We start from the raw sequence: 18,030 nt of genomic DNA, 5'->3' as shown, positions 1-18,030 counted from the left end.
ACATCTTACACCTCACCTGAATAATATGCATTCTACTTAAAAGTGACTTTCTAAGTACAGAGCCAGGGCCCCGGGCTCAGTGACTTCCTCATCCCACAGGGTGGCAACAGGGCCTGTGCATGCTCGGGATTCTTGATATTTCTCAGGAGACTAGTTTCTACGATAGAAACTGGGAGTTCAAAACCATGAATTAATGTACTGTCTTGCAGTTACAAAGTATTGTTGAGAATTATCATCATAAAATTGCTCACTGGTTGAGCAATTATCTTATGCAATGGTATGTGTATTTACTGAGCAATTGGCCTGTGCTAAGTGCTTTACTTATAGTATCTTCTCTGTTCCTCGCAGGTTATTATTATTATCCCCAGGAGTGTATTCATTTAAAAACATTTACTGAGCACCTACTATGCCAGATACCCTACTAGGCATCAGGTTGCTAGACTGTATTGACACCTGCCTCAGGGGGCTCACATTGTAATGAAGGAGACAAACACAAAAACATCAACAATTGCAGCCCCTGGTGATATGTGTCATGCAGCAGGACAAGGCATAACTATTATCACAAGACCCGAGAGAAAAATAAACAGCAGCTTAAAAAAATCCCATTATCCCTTCCTCAATGAAATAAGGCTCTTTGTTAATTTCCTCCTTTGCCCAAATGAATGGACTTTTCCAGGGAAGTAATTTCATCTACAACCACTATCTCCATTCACAGTGACCAGGAACTGGGTCAGAGGCTGTCACGGGGCTGCCTAAAGGCAGGGGCGATGGAAAGTTTTGTGCATCACCTCTTTTCCCTTCTAGAACCTTTCCAAAGGAGGCTTTGTTGCTGTGAGGTTTGAGGTCTATTTGCAGGTGGCCTCACTCAGAGTGGGATCAAAACCCTGCTAATCTATCCACAGACATGATCCCCAAGAGTACCTGAGTCTATGAGGTCGTAGCCTCTGATACCCCAGAGTGGAGAGAGGAAAGCGTAGGGACTGCAGCATGATTTGTTGGGGATACAAGAAGAATATTGGAATGTCTGCTAATATCTAAAAATGAGAAAGGAGTTGAGTTTTACTTAAATTTAACATATGGATTGACCCATACATGCTTGTTTGGTTTGTATCTCTGTTGGTCCCATGTGACAATCAGACCTCAAGGGGTGTCCTGAGGCACAGAATGTCACACACACACACACACACACACACACACACACACACACACAGTGTGGCCATCGTACCTTCCTTCACTCACCTGCTTTCAGAATATTATAGCTCATTTGTGCTACTTGATAGGATGTACAGATTATATTATTTCATTTGAACAGAGTTCTCACAAAATGGGGGAGTGGCTTAAGAAGAACCCTGCAAAGAAAGAATAACTGTGTTGAAGATAACACCAATACTGCATATGCAAGTAAACAACAAGAAAATGGCACTGCCCTTAATCCAATACATGCTCATTGTCAGACATATTATGAGGTTAGAAACAATGGTCATCTAATCAGATCAGAAAGAAATTGGCAAAAACAAGTTTGGAAATTATCAAGGGGATGGTGCCTTTTTATCTCCACGGGCATTATGATAAACCTCACCCTAAGTGTATATTAAGCCTTGAGATATTAGCTAATGGGAGAGATATATTTATCTATAATTCATAGATAAATAACTATACTCATATTGGGTACATGTCCAAAAATTATTACTGTAGGGTTGTGTGATTGAAAAAAATGGAAGGCCACTGTATTAGGGAACTGGACCTCCTTTAGTAAGTCCTGGCCCTTTGAGATAACACCCTCTACCATTTGGGCAGAACCAGATGGCTAGTCTGTGTAGACCTGAGATCAAAGACTTGTTGTTTATTCATTTACAAGCTGAATTTCTTGAATAATGCCATCTGCATGCTGGTGTTCCCGGAAGGGCCTTCCTGTGAGCCTTTGGGAAAATAATTCCATATTTTATAACAGATAACCATTTTACACTGCACAATAATAAGAAATACTGAAGTGTAGTCTTATGTAATTTTTTCTTCATCTCATGAAATTTAATTTATATTTTTAAAGTCTCCTATCTCCTCTATGTATTATTTTTGTTTGTGTCTTTTCTTAGTCTGACAATGATTTTTCTTTTTGGGGAAGAAAATTTGCATAACCGTTCCACATGTAAAACAGTGTTGCTCGGTGACTCATGGTCACGAAAGTTCCTTTAGAGCATGTGAATAAATCTCCGTCTCAGCCAATTTTTTTCTTTCTTTCTTTCCTTTTTTTTTTGTAACCCCGTTTGATACCCTAAGCTCAGGGGATCCCCCTGGGCTGGCCCTGCTCTTTCTCGAAGGCCAGGCCAAAGGGCTGGGCTCCTCCTCCTGCGACTGGGGCTTTCCCAGAGGCCTCCGGGCCCTACAGGGTGAGAACAGAGAACAGACCTCTGGGGACGAGGCAAAAGGTCATCCTTTGAACCATCCCTGGATCTTGTGAAGCAAGCTGGTGTGCTTAACTGTCGGAGTTGGGAGGGAGAGCTGTTCTGAGGGCTGGCCAGTGTCTGTGCTTTGGGCTGTGGAATCCTGGCCCGTGGGCTCTCGTCCAGGGCTCAGTGCTTTGCTACCAGTCTGCTCAAGATGTATCTTTTCCTGAGAGGTGGGTAGTTCTGCGGTGAGTCACTGGCATCAGGCTCTGCTGATCTGGGCGCATTACTTAAGGCTCACTGCATGTCAGTTTTCTTACCTGTTAAATGGGCATGATAATGCCTATTTCATGGACTTGTGAAAATGAAATGAGAATCTCTATAATGCACTTAGCCCAGTATATGGCAAGTTGTCAGAACCCATGAGCCACTGTTATTATTGTCATGTATTGTACAGCCGGGCTCAGTCCCCACCTGAAAAATTGGGCAACTTTGCACCTGACATAAAACTGGACTTTGATCACACCTATTAGAGGGATGACTGTCCCCCACCTCCACCCACCCCACAGAATCGCATATTATATCTCCCACCTAAAACAACCTAAATAAATACAGTTTGCAGAAATGGGCTTGGGCAGAAGGTAGACTTGGATTCAAACATCAGCTCTGCCACTAACGCGATCTTGGGCAAGTCTCTTAGCCTCTGTGGGCCTCATCTGTACCATGGGCTTTTCACACAGTAATACTGAGTTGTGAGAACATGGTATAAGCAAAGCTTCCAGAAGAGTGTCTGGCACTTAGTGGGATCTCAATATATTGTTCCTCCCCCCACTTCCACTTTCTTCATAGCCACTAAATAAATCAAGAAATAAATATTTAGGCTATGAGAAACTAGGATAACTTAATTTTTCAGGATCTTGAGGCCCATCGTGATTTTGTGATATAATAAGAAATATATATTTGGTTTTTGTCTCTGGTAAAGTGTTTCACGGAGTCCGGCAAGCCACTGTAGCAAATCACTGGACCTGATAAGGGAGCTGTGGGGACCTTGATTTGTAGCCAAGTTGGACAGAAGTGTGGGTGGCCTGGGGACCCCCTACTTGTGACTTGTGTCTGGTATAGGGGACAGTCTTGTGGGACTGTGTCTTTAAACTGCTCGAACTCTGGGTGGTTAGTGTCGGAATGAAATGAAATTGCAGGTGTTTGCAGACAACTGGAGGATGGCTTGGTGTGGAAAACCCTTAGCAGTTTGGTGAGTAGAGAAACAGTTTTCATTTTCCTCTGTGGGAAGGCCCGGTCAGTTGGAGACATCCATAGGCATCGATAGAAGAAGCAATATTTTTTTTTTGCATCCCTACTATGAGCCATGCACTGGTTGGGCATTTCGATATCTCAGGCAATTCTTTGAAATTGTGTGAACTATGTACTGATAACACAACTTCATGGATGAGAGGACTGACGTTTGGAGAGTTTAAGACCTTGCCCCTCGTCAGCCTGATTGTGAAGTCCACGCTCTTTCTACTTCCTGCTATCAGGCGCCACCCCAGATCTCTGGACTAGCAGGAACTGTATTTCTAAAGGAAACACTTGATTTTCCCACTAGTTACAAGCATTGGTAATTAAACCATACCCAGTATGACGAAGCGGTGGCCTGGAACCTTATATTAAGCCTGGAGGACCTTCAGTGTCACCAGCACAGCCCTGGGCACGTTGGTTCAGGGGAGTATGCCTCAGTTTCCCCAAGGCATACTTCCGTGGCACCCTCACCCAGCTAAGGCTTCAATCTAGCTCTCTTAGTACCACACCAGAGACGGCCCTGGCTGTTTGATCTTTTAGGGGGTGGAGTTTGGGGCCAGTTCTCTACTAGGGCACAGGATCTTACTGTCAGGATCTGAGACATCTTGTTCTTAGGGATTTCACTGATGAACGTTCCATTGGCAATTCAAGGCAGACTTTGTCAAGAAGAAAGATGGAGAGAGAAATCTCTGTAATGACCACTGGCTATTAAATTTGACCACCATCTGAAATCAATACCCCCTCAAGTTAATCCCAGGCTGGCTGGATCAGTCATAGTCAACTGTAATTTATGTCACACAAGAGTCACTGGGGAGTCCAGAGAAGCAGGGAGGGGGAAGGTGATGAGCACAGAAGTACAGTCAGGACCTGGGCAGATTATCTCCATAGTCCCAGATTGAATCCCCAGACAGCTTCTTTCAAAGAAGGAAAATGCTTTTTTTTTAATTTAAAAAATGCATGCATATTATTGTTATTGTTTTAAAATCAGACACTATGAAAAAGTTGAAAGAAGGAAATTAAAATTCCACCCTTAATCCTGCCACCTGGTAATAATGTTCTATGTGAATCCTTCCAGACATTTTTCTGTTCATGTACCTCTAGCTCCGCCCCTCACCCCAACCATTAATTGTTTGAAAAATGGGACTACATTGGGGTGCTTGGGTGGCTCAGTAGGTTAAGCATCTGACTCTTGGTTTTGGCTCAGGACATGATCTCATGGTTTTGTGAGTCTGAGCCCCACATCAGGCTCTGTGCTGGCAGTGTGGAGCCTGCTTGGGATTCTCTGTCTCCCTCTCTCTCTGACCCTCCCCCACTCTACTGTCTCCGTCTCTCTCAGGATAAAAAAAAAAATCGTAAAAAAATATGGGACTATATTTTATGATTTTATTTTATCATTTCCAAAATATACCATATCTTCCCCAAAGAATGTAGATCTATGTTGCTATTTTAATGGATTTATGATGTTGCATTATAGATGCTTACCGTAATTTGGTCATTTTCCTCTTTTTTTTTTTAAATTTTTTTTTCAACGTTTATTTTTATTATTTTTGGGACAGAGAGAGACAGAGCATGAACGGGGGAGGGGCAGAGAGAGAGGGAGACACAGAATCGGAAACAGGCTCCAGGCTCTGAGCCATCAGCCCAGAGCCCGACGCGGGGCTCGAACTCACGGACCGCTAGATCGTGACCTGGCTGAAGTCGGACGCTTAACCGACTGCGCCACCCAGGCGCCCCCATTTTCCTCTTTTAAACAGCTTCCAATTTGCCATGATTATAAACAAAGCTGCAGCAAACTCCCTGGTACACTTTTGGTAAGTATTTTATCCTGTGGTCCTTAACCCTGAGTTCAAAATTCCTCAAGACTTCAGGAACCTCAATTTCACCTATATATATCCCCTTGATAAATTATGGTTAAACATTCATTTATTCCTTCATTCATCCAATGAATACCTATTGGGTGGCCATAATGTTCCAGACACAAGCCTGTGCCCTGTGGGTATGCAGCGAATGAAATACAAAATCTCTGCTCTCAGAAAGCTCCCATTTAGAGGGGGCACATAAGCAATAAAAAAATGAATGATAATATGGTAGAAGGTGGCAAGTATTAAAGAGAAAAATAAGGCAGCAAAGGGGGTTTTAGTTATAGTCATTCAACATTTATTCTATCATCATGCTATTCAGTTTAATTCCCTAAACATCTGCTGAGCTCTTACATCATGCAAAAAACTGCACACACTGAGGAGTGGGAATGGGGCTGTGAGCTGAATGAAGTATGAGTCGTGGTGTAGATAAGCTCACACTTAATTATTTTCTTGCTTTAACGGAACAATTTCATGTATGTGTTTGTCTTCACAATAGATCAGAAAATCTGCAAGGGCAGAGACCCATGCATTATAATTCTCTCACGTTCTCCTGAGCTTTCCTGGCATCACGTTTTAACACAGAGTTAATGGTCAATAAATGCTTGTGTGTACTTGTGACATAGAAAGGATGCTGTGGTTTGGAGAGATGGCAAGTTGAGTTCTTATTAGCTAAGAAAGATTCGGGGTGAGTTAGTTCTATGTAAGCTTTGGGTGAAAAAAAGCACTGATGAACATCCCAGCTTAAGGAGAAAGCTACTTATTTAGATAAGGATGTTGGCATTAAAAAAAAAAAAAAACACCTCGTTCTAAATCGTGTATCCTCTAATTAAATATAGTAATATATAAACATTAAATATAGTAATTGTAGCCAATGTTGTGCAAAGCTGGTTGAATAAGTAATACTACTTTTTTTTTTTTTTTTTTTTTAATAGAAAAACAAAACCAAGTGTAGAAGCACCCAGGGTTTTTACTGGCTCTGTGAGTCTCAGTTAGGCTGCCCCACTTGGGGCTGACCCTCACCAAACTCTGCCTGAAGGGGGAGCCCAAGCACTCATTTGAAGTTCAAGGCTAGTTCTGCTCACTTCTCAAACCCTTCCCAACAGACAGACCACGGTTGTGCCCTCTTTCCCACCTTCCTGGATACCAACTGGCTGTTTTGTGGCCCATTAAAAAAAAAAAAAATCCTTGCTCTACAAACGTAGGTAACTTTCAAAGTACAAAGTGGTGCAGGATAAGACTACCTTTACATCTGTCACGATCGAAGGCCTAGTATTTGTCAGGAACTGTGTCCTGCGTGCTACACGTATTATTTCTGATTTTTGAAGCAACCTTGCAGGAGGAGTAGTATTATCCCCACTTTCAGACAAGGTCTCTGAGGCTGACGAGGTCGTGGTGGAAGTGCTCTCTGTAGCTGCCTTTATTGTCTGCTTACTTATTGTCAGTGCCACCCTATGATTGTCCTAGTTGATGTCATCCTGCAACATGTTGTATAATTTTCAATTATTTTCCTTCAAGTTTAGTGTTCAGTTCTTTCCCTCCTCCCCTCCGTGGCTCCTGTCAACAAAGACTCTGCCCATCAGGCTTGGAAGGTTTTGGTGAGGACCTGTAGGCTTTGTGTGTGTGTGTGTGTGTGTGTGTGTGTGTGTGTGTTTTCTGGCCCAGGATGCTTTGAGCTAAGTGGGACCCGGCACAGGGAGCGATCCTACCAGGCAGACCCCCACCTGCCCACAGGACCAAGCAGCACTCTTCACCCAATTAATTCTTACCTAAGCTGAGCCCTCCTTTTAATTTTTTAAAGTTTATTTATTTTTGAGAGAGAGAGAGAGCACACATGTGCATGCATACACGCAAACATGGGGGAGGGACAGAGTGAGAGGGGGAGAGAGAGAGAGAGAATCCCAAGCAGGCTCCTCGCTATCAGTGCAGAGCCCCATTCAGGGCTTGAACTCAGGAACCGTGAGATTATGACCTGAGCCAAAATCAAGAGACAGATGCTTAAATGACTGAGCCACCCAGGATCCCTCTTTTTTTTAAACAAGAATTTTTCCCAACTTTATTGAGATATAACTGACACATAACACTGTGTAAGCTTAAGGCATACAATGTGATGATTTGATATACATATATACTGCACAATGATTACTGCAGTGAGATTAGTGTTTCCATCCCCGTGTGTGTGTGTGTGTGTGTGTGTGTGTGTGTGTGGCGAGACCATTTAGGGTCTTAGCAACATTCAAGTATGTAATACGGCGTTGTTGACTAGAATCACTATGCATTAGATCCCAAGAACTTATTCATGTTATAACTAGAAGTTTGTACCCTTTTGCCAACCTCTCCCCACTTCTTCCACCTTCCTGCCTTGGCAACAACCACCAATCTACTCTCATTTTCTGTGAGTGGCTTTTTTAGATTCCACACATAAGTAGGATCATACAGTATTTGTCTTTCTCTGTCTGGCTGATTTCACTTAGCGTAACGCCCTTGAGGTCCATCCATGTTGTCACATGTGGCAGGATCTCTTCTGTTGTTGAGCCTTCCTTCTGGATTGCAGTTCTGCCGGCACACTCCCAAACTGTGGGGGCACCTGGGAAGAAATAAACAGCTATCCATCTAGGCCCCCTGCTATAGACTGATGTGAAGACCTCTCCTAACAGCAGTGTTTTCCAGAGGTGTTGACTGTTGAAGCCTTTCCTATAGCGGGCAAAGAGAAGATTCAGAGCCACAACTGCCAAGGCTAACACGGGAAACTATAAGACAAAAATTATGGGGGCACCTGGGTGGCTCAGTCGGTTAAGTGGCCAACTTCGGCTCAGGTCATGATCTCGCAGTCCGTGAGTTCGAGCCCCGCGTCGGGCTCTGTGCTGACAGCTCAGAGCCTGGAGCCTGTTTCAGATTCTGTGTCTCCCTCTCTCTCTGCCCCTCCCCTGTTCATGCTCTGTCTCTCTCTGTCTCAAAAATAAATAAACGTTAAAAAAAATTATGGAGTCAAATGGACACAGTGGCTGACTATGCTGACCATAGGCCTAATTGAGGGGAGAATCCCTAAAAAGCTTTTTTAGCAAAAAGAGTTCTCTTTGGCATAAACATTTCTGCCATTTCCCTTGAACAGATTGTGGCACCAGGGGAAAGACTCCATATTTTTATCTCTCCAGTTCTATTATCAAATCCCTTTCTTAAAAAAAAAAAAAAAAAAAAACCTTAAAAATTATGTAAATAAAGGGTGCCTGGGTGGCTCAGTTGGTTAAGCATCCAACTTCGGCTCAGGTCATGATCTTGCAGTTGGTGAGTTCGAGCCCCATGTCGGGCTCTTTGCTGACACCCTGGAGCCCGGAGCCTGCTTTGGATTCTGTGTCTCCCTCTCTCTCTCTCGCTCCTCCCCTGCTTGTGCTCTGTGTCTCAAAAATAAATAAACATTAAAAAAATTTTTTTAATTATGTAAATAATGCACATGTATTACAAAAACAATAGAAAAGACAAGTATGAAGAAACATCACTAATAATTCTACTACTCAGAAACAATCACAGCTAACATTTTGATGTATTTCCTTCTAGCATTTTCCTGTGCTAATGTATATACATTATAACAGTGAAAACACACACACAGTTTTGCATCTTGCTTTTTCCACTTAAAATTATGTAGTATTTCCCCAAGTCATTAGATATCCTTAAAATCTTCAGTTCAGTGGTTGTAGAATATCCTCTTGTATGAATGTCTACAATTTATTACAGTCATCTCCAGTCACTGTTTCTACTTTTTGACTACATAAATACCCCACAATGGCTAGATCTGTACATAGCTATTGTATACATCTATGATTATTTTATGATCTTACTCTCATTTTTAAACTTCAGAGTTGGCTACTTCCAAAGCAGAAATTTTCTGCCAGTGAGGCGTGTGCCCGTAGGGGGACAACAAACAGCAGGATATGTATCTGAAAAATGTTGCTCAAAATGTCTTTTATTTTTTAAATGTTTATTTATTTTTGAGAGAGAGAGAGAGAGAGAGATACAGAGACAGAACGCAAGTGGGGGAGGGACAGAGAGAGGGAGACACAGAATCTGAAGAAGGCTCCAGTCTCCGAGATGTCAGCACAGAGCCCGATGTAGGGCTGGAACCCACGAACAGTGAGATCGTGACCTGAGCTGAAGTCGGATGCTGAACCAACTGAGCCACCCAGGTGCCTCGCTCAAAATTTCTATTGGGTTAATTGTTTTATTAAGATATTTAACTATTTGAAAATCATATAACAAGATGTTGAGTTTTGTTTTTCTGAAGGGGGAATGGGTTTAAAATGTGCATGCATTCAAACATTATCAAGCACCTACTCCATGTGAGGCCCGTGGTAGGCTCTGGGGGTCCAGCCATGAGCAAGACAGGTTGAGAGTCACATACTAAGGTTTGGATGTAACACTTCTAAAGCCTCAAATGGCCCATACAGATCATTTTTTCCTTTGTCACGCTTGTCTGGAGCAAATCATATTTTTGCTGAGATTAAGAGGGGTTACGTATGTTCACTGCCCAGCACAGTGCCAGAAATACAGTAGGTCCTTCAATAAGAGCAAATGCCCTTCACCTCACCTCCTGAAGGTGAAGTTTTCATCGTCCTCATGGTTGTGCTCCGCCACAAAAGTCACCCTCAGGGACAGCATGCGTGAGATCCGCTGGCCAGAGTTCCCCTCTATGAACACAGAATCTTGGCACCATGAACACCAGACTCTCTCTAAGCTAAAACCAGTATGACTTGATTTGAAAGGTCAATAATGTAAGACTTCCGGGTTCAATACTGCCCTGTGAACCTGGATGATAGGCCTTATGTGAAATGTTTCCTTCGAAATTTTGATGGACATTTTGGGGTCATTCGATGTTACTTTTGCATCTTACATGACTATTAATTGTCCCTCTAAACCTCAGAGTTGCTAAGGCTCAGTTCTTAAGAATGGCTTCTTGCTTATTTATTGTTGAGAGAGAGAGAGCTCAAGTGGGGAAGGGACAGAGAGAGTCCCAAGCAGACTCCTTGCTGTCAGCTCAGAGCTTGATGTGGGCCTCGAACTCCCAAACCGCGAGATCATGCTTTGGGGACTTCTTATAACCTTGAAAGAGATTTGGTCATCCAAGGAAAAATGTAAAGGTGGCTGATATGATGGGAACGTGGAAGGATACAACCGTCTTTTGCTCCCCCCACTCCCTATTGAATCCCAAGGAACAAACATAAGATTATTTGGAAGAGTAAAGTTCTTGTGAATTTTTTTCTTTTCTGTAAGCACAAAACCCATCAATTTTCTCTGAAGGAAGCTTGTCTTTGGTGTACGTTGTATTTCAGCATGGGGTTGCTGCAAATCCAGCTGGATAGGCTGACATCCTTGTAGAAGTTCACGTAGCAGGTCAGTGGCTTATTTTGTTCTTAAAGTTCTTAAAAGCTCTTAAAGACATTGTCCTCAGAGATTTTCTGGGGGCACCTGGGTGGCTCAGTTGAGCATCTGACTCTTGATTTCAGCTCAGGTCATGATCCCAGGGGTTGTAGGACTGAGCTCTGTGTTGGATTCCATGCTGAACGTGGAGACTGTGTGGAATTCTGTATCTTTCTCTCTCTCTCTCTCTCTCTCTCTCTCCGTATGCCCCTCTCCCCCAATAACTCCCTTTCTTTCTCTCCCTCTCTCAAATAAAAAAAAATCATTTTCTGGCCTTAATGAAACAAATCAAAGACATATGTTTAAAGATGCTGGCAAGAACTCTGAGCTGGTTTGTAGGTCAAGGAATAATGCTATCTTCCTCTTGTTACCTCCTATACTATCCTTAGTATCTTTTCTTAGATGATCTTTTCTCTCTCTCCAGGGCATTTAAAATAAAACAAAACCAAAAACATTTTCAGACATTTTCAAACCATTATCGTGCCGTGTTTCACAAATGTAAATCTAACCTAAAGTGAAGAAATTATTAGCCAAGTTTCTTTTATCCACATTAAAGAGTATATGAAACATTGATCTTGACCAGTCTTGATAGATCCTGGCCATCTGATAAGTCTCCCAGGGCTGGTTTACTACTAGTCAAATACACGATGAACTCTGTTCTTCAGTCGAGCCTGGTTGGACACACACATAGCTGTAACAGAAAATCAAGTAGAGGGATTTATATGCCTAATTAAAAGTAACAAACTCTCAAACGCAGACCCAAAAATTGACTGTTAGAGTTCTGATTGCTGAAAGAGTTGCAGATAAAACCAATTTGAGATGAGAGTTCATTTTTTCCTGAAGCAGGTGAGCCCAGTGCTTTAAAAATTAAAAGCTTTCACTCGATATTAATTTTACTTACAATAAGAATATAAATGTAATCTGAATCATATGCTATATATAACTCTGATTTATGAAAATCTGTCAAAGAAATCATAGACTCTAAAAATCAGTAGCAGATATAACTCGAGATGGAAAATCGTAGGATTATCTAGCTAATAAGCCTTAGAGCGTATAAACCATATAATTTTAAATTTGTTGTGTTTGGATAAAGTTATATGTAAATTAAAAAAGGAATCTGGAGAAATTCAGGCGAGAATAAGAAGCTGAATTCACTGGTGTCAGCCACACAAGGCCGTAATAAATTTTTCTCTACCATTTTGTAGTTCTGAGTCCATTTTTCCAAATTGATGGCTGGTTATCGTGTCCTTGTGTTGCTGCATTTTACTATCATTCTGAACCTTTCAAAGGACATAAAATTGCTTTTTAATCACATCGGTGACATAAACCATAATGACATAGTTTTTGTTCTTCACAAATGCTCTAAGACTGTGCATACCTTAATAACCTGTGAGTTCCTTGGGGACAGGACCATGCCACCTTGCGAACCCAGCTCCCGGCTCCCTGCTGGAGTGGAGGAGGGGCTCTGTAAGTATGAGTTCACACAAATTAGGGGACCCAACACATTCAGCCGTTGCCCCTCCCTGAGCCTGAGGGATGCAATTGACTAGGCCATTCCATTAGCTAGGAAATACCAGAAGTCGTACTAGGGATAGTTGGGGAATTTGCGGGTTTGGCATCTTTACAAGGGCCTCATTTTGGGGGGACTTGAAGAGGTAGAGATCTGGAAGCAGGGAACCTGAATTGGCCACACTGTAGAACCCAGGAAAGATTCCTAGAGAGCCACTTCGCTGCAGAAAAGAAAGGTGATCTTGCTCACGCCGAGCTGCAAGCCTTCAGCTGGTCTCCTTCAAGGCTGAGTGATCTTCTGCCCGCCAGAGGCAAGAAGAACGACTAGGGGGAGCTAATGGGCTCCCTAGTATCAGCTGTAAACTAAGTGCTGCATTCGCTTCTATAAATATTTGGCACGTGAGTGGTAAGCAGGGAATAATAATCGGGTCCGAATTACTCATTTGTTACTCTGTAAATGGCAAATGTAGTGTCAGCTGATGCAGTTAGCTAGAATCAAGTCTGATACGATCAGCAGGGGAGAAACCCTCAGCGACAGCCACAAAAGGTTCAAGGCAGCCCGTTTGGGGTGAGAAGAATCTAGCTAAAGTTGCCCTCTTGCCCTTCAGCACTGTGCCCCACCGCCTGCCCCCGCCCCGCCCCCCACTGCCCTCGTAGCTACCCCTCAAACCAGTTCCAAGCCTGTGTAGGGCTTTATAGTTATTTCTCACCATCCTAAGTAATTATACCAGCGACCACTTGCTGGGGTTCCCCAGAGCCTTTCCCAGAGTGCCCTGGACAAACCCACTTTCTTTCTCTCCAAAGCTCCAGTCTGCCCTCTTCATATGCTAGTTCCCTACCCTAGACACACCTGAATTTGAATTTGGAAGACAAGCTGGAGAAGGGAACATCTCCCTGAGACTCAGCAGCCTCATCCTTAAAGCATAGGGTAACCATCGCGGGTTTGCCTGGGGTGTAGGACTTTTAGTGTTAAAACCAAGAACGTGCCAAGCAAACCAGGATGAGTGGGTCACCTGACTAAAACAGGAATAACACCTCCTTTCTTGTGTGGATGAAACAGAATATTGTTTGTAGAGTATGTGACAGGGAGTACATATTCAATCAATGCTAACTCTCACCCTCCTTAATCAATTAAAAGTATTCATGAAATAAAAGTTTGTGGAACATGTGTCAGGTACCCCTCTAGGTGTTGGGGGCTGTGATGGAGGGAAGTCAAAAACACAATTCCTGATCTCAAGGTGCATCCAGTTGCGGATGTAATGTTAATACACATGAAACTGACATTTTAGGGGTGCCTGGATGGTTTGGTTGGTTAAATGTCTGACTCTTGATTTTGGCTCAGGTCATGATGTCACAGTCATGGGATTGAGCCCCATATCGGGCTCCATGCTGAGAATGGAGCCTGCTTAAGATTCTCTCTCCCTCTCTCTCTATGCCCCTCACCCTGCTGGCACACACACACACACACACACACACACACACACACAGTCTCTCTCAATATAAATAAATAAACATTTAAAAAAAGGAACTGATTTTTTTTTTACTTATACATTTATATTTCATTTCTTTCTCCAAAATGATTGGAAAAGCTCAGAATAAATGATACGGATTCATTTGTATTCATTTTCAAATGAAAATAAAAATGGAAAGAAAACAGCCACGTAATTAAGGAGGCAGTGGTGGAATAATTACACTAGAAACCCAAGGCCAAAGAAAGCTCCTCCAATTGAACACAAAAGTCAAGAACAAAACAAGAATAACACAGGGCAGACCAAAGTGAAAGACTAAATTATATGGTGTCAGTTTCAGAAGTTCAAGGCAGTGCTCTAGAAGTTCAAGGTGGGATCCAGTGATGATTTCCCTCAAATCAGATGCCTGACCATGGGCGGGTCACCCGCGGCATGCCTCAGTTTCTTCTTCTAGAAAGCAGGGAGGATAGTTCTGGTGACAAGACATCAACTACTAATGCATGCATATGTTCAAACTCTCCTCATCTCCTGCCCATTCAGGAGGTTATGTTGCCCAAATGTCTCCCTCTGTACGTGGAGATCAGCAAGAGTCCGACCTGGGGGAGGAGTTGAGGAGAAAATTTTTCTCAAGAAGTTGGGAGGACAGAGAGGCCAGGGTGGACTGTGGTGGGTGAGGGAAATGGATGAGAGAGGAATGAAGGATTTTTAGGAAGCGCTGTCTGGAGTCAGACATTCCCTTTGTGGCGCTTGCAAAGTGCAAGGCAAGACCTTGAGTAATTTCAGGAATTTCTTCTTAGCTGCCAGACTGTGTTTCTTAGTCTCCAAGCTCCCTCTGAGACAGGGGCCAGTGACTTAATGTAGGACAAAGCACTTTGCAAAGGCCGCGTCTGGATCTGGATCTGGATCTTCTCCCAGCAACTCAGACCTGCTGCTTCTGCTCTTTGTCAAAATGGAAAAATGCAAGAGGCTTGGACACTGGGATCATGACTCATTCGCTTCAGGGTTGTGTGTCCTTAGGCAAGTTCTTATCCTGTCAAATACTCAAGTTCCTCATCCACAGGTTGAATCATTTGAAGAGAAATGAGGAAATGCGTTTGTATTTTGAACATTTAGCACAATGCAGGGCACATACCGAGCCCTCAGGAAATGTTGGTTCCCATCCTTCACCTTTTGCAATCCGAACTTTTTCATGATGCGTAACCACCAGTAGGCAGAAAATTCATTCCTCCTGGACCAAACCCATGCAAAGGTGAAAGTACCATGACTGTCCTTCACTTAACTCTCCATCCAGCTAGACTCCACACCCCTTGGGTGCATATGCCTAAGAATTTACCTACCCAGAGATCTACCTTTCCTTTGTCTTCCCCTTGGCTTTGTGATTATTCCTCTGGGACACTGACTGCAGCTTTCTAACCCAGTGTGTAGTATAAAGCACAGAGGGTAGACAGATGTGTAACAGAAGAAACCCCTCCAATGCTCCCCCCATTATTTTAGGACTCTCACCTTTGCTTTACTTCATTTCCATGCCTGGATCTAACATCTACAACTGCTCCAATTCTGAAGTTTCATATCCAAATTTCTTTCTGATAGCAACATCCCACCCTTGATCATTCACTCCCTTAACACATGCTTTCAACCCCAGCGTGACCTCTGGTTCCAGAACTGCTCATTTGGCTGCCAACTTTTTGCCCCCTTTGGCTTGACTTCTTTGTCTACCATGGTCACTTCTGTTGCTCTCTTACCATTTCCCTTTGCCTTCTTACCCCTTGAGTGCCAAAGGGAACCAAAGAAAATCTCATCACCATGCAAATTCATGCTTTCCAGCCTCCCAGGGTTGGTGCTGCTAGAAATCCTTCCATGTGTCCCAGTCTTTCTTTTATCCCCTGAGCAACTAGTTCATATTTCCATCTCTCTCCTTAAATCTAGCCTTCTTCCTTTCTCTGTTCCTTCAATGACCTTGCCTCCTGGTTCTATAGGGGGGACCTATAGAGGCTTCATTCAATGGCTTCCTTGGGTCCCTTGGCTGCCCAGAGATTTCAGCCTGTACCATCCTTTTTCCTCTTCTTTACCCACCTCAGGAGAAGATGGAGCTTTTGGTTCTTCTTAAATTTCCCCTACCTATGAGATGGAACTGCCCCACACCTCTGCCAGAGACATCACCCTCCCCCTATCACCCATCATCTCAATGACCTCATTCCATCAATCATCCCAGATTTCCTTATTACATTTCACATGGTTCTACTCCACTGGCCCTGTTCCTTCAGTGTATAAATATGCTCAAATTTTTATCCTCAAAAAATTCCTGTCACCACATTACCTATCCCTATCCCCAATTACTATATTATGGGAAAGGAGCAGAAACACTAACAAGTGAATATCCACAGACTCTTCCCTTAATCCACCCTTTAATGAGAATTCCATCGTTGCCATCTTAGCCTTTCTTCACTCCTTTCATAGGGGAAGGATTTTTCTTATCTTCCATGTTGTGCAGAATCTGGACAATGAGGCAAGAGGAAAACAGAAAGAATAGCTCAGTGGATCTACATGATAAAGAGCAGTACCAAAGATGAGAAGGAAGAGAGCTTGCCTGAACGGGATTTCCATAAGTACCTCAGGGGTAGTTGTTGGGCGGGGAGTGTAAATTTTAAAAATTTACACTCTCAGGTATCACAGTAGACTTACTGAACCAGAATATGCACTTCTTTTTTTTTTTTAGAATATGGATTTAACAAGATCTCTAGGTGATTTGTACATTAAGGTTTGAGAAGCATATAAAAATTAACTAAAAATGGATTATAGATATAACTATGAAAACCTAGGACTATAACACTTCTAGAAGAAAATATAGGAGAAAAATCTTAAGACCTTGGTATGGGCAAAGGGTTCTTACATATAACAAACAAGCATTATGATCCGTAAAAGAAAAAAAAAACTGGGTGTCATCATTATTAATAACTTTTACACTTCAGAAACATGATTAAGAAATGAAAAGAGAAGCCACAGATTGGGAGAAAATATTTGCAAATAAGATATCTGATAAAGGACATGTATCCAGAATATATAAAACTCAAAACTCAAGAAGAAAAAGGTAAACAATCCAGTTTTAAATAGGCAAAAGATTTGAATATGAATTTCATTAAAGGAGATACATGAATGGCTAATAAGTGCATGGAGACATGCTCAACATCATTAGTCATCAGGAAAAATGCAAATTAAGCTACAATGACATACCACTAACTACCCTCTAGAGTGGCTACAATCAAAACAATGATGATACCAAGTTTGGTGCTGGTGGGAATATAAAATGGTTCAGCCATCTTGGAAAATAGTTTGGCAAATTTCTTTCCTTCCTTCCTTCCTTCCTTCCTTCCTTCCTTCCTTCCTTCCTTCCTCCCTCCCTCCCTCCCTTCCTACCTTCCTCTCTCTCTTTTTCTTCCTTTCTTTCTTTCTTTCTTTCTTTCTTTCTTTCTTTCTTTCTTTCTTTCTTTCTTTTCTTTCTTTCAGTAGGCTTCACGCCCTGTGCAGACCCCAACACAGGGCTTGAACTCAAGACCCTGAGATCAAGAGTCAGATGCCTAACCAACTGAGCCACCCGGGCACCCCAGTTTGGCAATTTCTTTAAAAAGTTAAATACAAACTTACCATAGAACCCAGAAATTATGCTCCTGGGATTCTGCCCAAGAGAAACAAAAACATATATACCTACCCAACGATATGTATGTGATTGTTCATAGCATCATTATTCATAATAGCTAAAAACATGAAGCAATTCAATCATTTAATAGGTGCCCAGCAGCTTCCTACATGCCCTGACCCTCCTCCTCTCTGTGTCCAACTCTTCTTCCCAGCTGCTAACCCTACTGACCAATAGTGGCCCCAGGCCCATCATCAGATACTTGACTGGACCATAGACGCACTAGCTACCCCAAAGCCAAAGCTTCCCATAGACAATAGTGGCCCCAGACCCATCATCAGATACTTGACTGGACCATAGACGCACTAGCTACCCCAAAGCCAAAGCTTCCCATCGACCTATCCACTAGTCTCTCCCTTTGTAGGTGGATGGATGTGTCTGGCTTCGCAGACAGATTGAGGGACTCC

This window comes from Puma concolor, chromosome C1, assembly GCF_028749965.1.
Source record: "Puma concolor isolate L17-30 chromosome C1, mPumCon1.1.hap2, whole genome shotgun sequence".
Taxonomy (NCBI): Eukaryota; Metazoa; Chordata; class Mammalia; order Carnivora; family Felidae; genus Puma; species Puma concolor.
Note: the sequence above shows the minus strand (reverse complement) of the source record.